Below are 2,746 nucleotides of genomic sequence, written 5' to 3' on the forward strand. Positions count from 1 at the left end.
TCTCACCTTCCACGAGGGAGACCCAGATTTGATTCCTTGTTAATGCACCTTATGTGCAGTTATCACTGGTCTGTCAGTGGAGGCTTATAAATGGCTGTGATGCCGAACAAGTTTCAGTGGAGCTAGAAGACTAAGACAGACTAGGAAGAAAGATCTGTGATCTACTTCCAAAAATCACAATAGTCTGGTGTGCAACCCATCATGGGAATAATGCGGGGCCAAGCAGCATTTCTGTTGTTCATGGGGCCCACATGACCCTGGGTCGACTCTACCTTAGCTAACAACAATAACAATAGGGTCAGTTGCCCTGAGGATATACAGGGAAATGAATGACAAGAAAAGAACCAGCTGTCTCTTACCTTAGGCTAAAAGTTTTAGAAAATTAGATTTCCAGTCTCAATCTGACTCTCTCATCCTAGTTTATTGCTCTGAGAAGACTCAAATTGTCTTTGTAACCTCCTCATGGCTGACTTCATCTCTTGGTTCCTCAGTGTGTAGATCATGGGGTTCATCATGGGAGTTATGACTGTGTTATTGATGGATATGACTAGGTCCATAGGCAGTGTAATGAGGGGCTGGCAGCAGATGTAAATGCTTGGCACAAAGTGGAGGGACACCACCAGATGTGGGAGGTGCAGGTGGAGAAGGCCTTGTTCCGCCCCTCTCCAGATGGGATTGCAGCATCACCAGAATAAAGGTGTAGGACCCCAGGAGCAGGAGGAACAACAGCAGGGTCACTAGTCTATTGTTAGAGATCATGGAGAAGCTCCAGAGCAAAGGCCAGTTTTACTACCTGGGGCACATCACATCCAGAATGCTGAGGCCACAGAAGGGGACTGGAAGCATGAGAATTATCTGGACAATTGAATGCAGACCACCCCTCATCCAGGAAGCCACCACCAAGGTTACCCATACCTCTCTTCTCATGATGGTCACATAGTGGAGGGGTTTGGCAATTGCAAGGTATCTGTCATAGGGCATTACAGAGAAGGAAAAAATATCTACTCCACAAGCAAAATGAAAAAAAAAAAAAAAATCTGTGCCATGCAGGCATTGTAGGATAATGAATGGTCTTTCTCTTTGATAAAAGATCCACCAGGAACTTGGGGATAGTAATGGATGAAAAAAAAAAAAAAGTCCAGTACTGATTTGTTCAACAGGAGAAAATACATGTGAGTGTGGAAGTGGGACTCACAGGTGATGGTGACCACAATGAGGACACTGCTCAATACAGTTGTTATGTATACAACAAGGAGGGCCACAAACAAGAAACACTCTAGCTCCTGAAAGCAAGCGAGTTCCAGGAAGACAAACTCCTTCACATTGGTGCAGTTGTCCTGGCCCATGGTGGTGAAGACCCTCCTCCAGGTGTGCCTTGGGAGATGAGGTGTTAGAATTAAGAGGAATATGGTGTCATGAGGTAGCAATATTAATTATTATACACCCACTCCTCAGTTATCAACCTGGTTAGATTACGAAGACCAGGTCCTTACTCAAAAACCTGCATTATGTGAAAACAGGATGACTGCATCACATCAGAAAATGGAAGATGACTATATCATTACATAAAGCCAAATCACATCATTGCATAATTGCCAAATTACATCATTTCATAACTGCCAACTTTCATTATTACATAATAATGAAATTCATCATTATTTCATCATTACAAACCACTGAGAATATTGTCCCAGCCAAGTTGACAAATAATCTTAACCATCACAGCTAGTGTTACTCTCATTGCACTTTGGCATTTGTTACTCCCAGACAGATATCATAAATAGTTGGATAGTAGATTTTTTTTTTACCATTGTTGTAAATTTGAAATGTTGGATAAGGAGGTAGTTGATAAGTGAGGAGTAGGTGTGTATTGTTATAAGACCTTCTAAACATCCAAATTATCATGACAGATCAGAAAAACTGGTTTAGAGCTTTCTCTTTTGTGTCCTGGAAATTCTTTATTCTTATGGTTCTTCTTTCCTATTGGAAATACCCTGAGTTGATAGGAAGAACCATCACACTCAAGGATCCTTTGTCCTTATTATGACTAGAGAGAGATGGATGACCTGTGATCTATTTTGACAATGATTTATCTTCTGTCCTGCAGGAGTAACTTCTTCACATGTCTACAAAGCTTCATACCTTACCAAGATTTTTATCTACAACATCTCATCTTGGTATTGATCCTCATGATGTCTCTATGGGGTCTACAGAGTAGTTATGATTATCTGTATTTTATATATGAGGAAATTGAGGCTTAGAGCTGTTAATGACTTGCCCACAACTGCAGAATTAGTAAATGGTAAATCAAAAATTTGAACACAAGTCAGTTTCCTAACAGCAGAGGTCTTTCCACTGCATCACTCTGCCAGAATGACAGAGCCACAGGGGCTTACTTTGACCACACAGTAGTTTATGGGTACTATAATGGGTAGGTAAGGTCTAGATCAGGGTCCTCAATGGCTCAAGCGTTTGGCAGTTCGAACCCACCCGGTGGCTGAGCAGAAGAAAGACTTTCGAACTGCTTCCATGGATTATAGCTTAGAAAAATCCTATGGAGCAGTCTACTCTGTAACGCATGTTGTTGCCGTGACTTTGATTTGACTCCACAGCAGTGGGTTTAGTTTTGTGGTTTGTAAGTCACCCACGTGTCTGTCAGTTTGTCATACTGTGGGGGCTTGTGTGTTGCTATGATGCTGGAAGCTATGCCACCGGTATTCAGATACCAGCAGGGTCACCCATGGAG

General features: G+C 42.1%; 1 pseudogene; it reads right to left on the minus strand.

Annotated features, from left to right (window-relative positions):
- Nucleotides 1-410: 410 nt before the first annotated feature.
- On the minus strand, nucleotides 411-1,723 carry LOC100664873 (olfactory receptor 4D6-like; annotated as a pseudogene).
- Nucleotides 1,724-2,746: the final 1,023 nt, after the last annotated feature.

This window comes from Loxodonta africana, chromosome 7 (assembly GCF_030014295.1).
Source record: "Loxodonta africana isolate mLoxAfr1 chromosome 7, mLoxAfr1.hap2, whole genome shotgun sequence".
Lineage (NCBI taxonomy): Eukaryota > Metazoa > Chordata > Mammalia > Proboscidea > Elephantidae > Loxodonta > Loxodonta africana.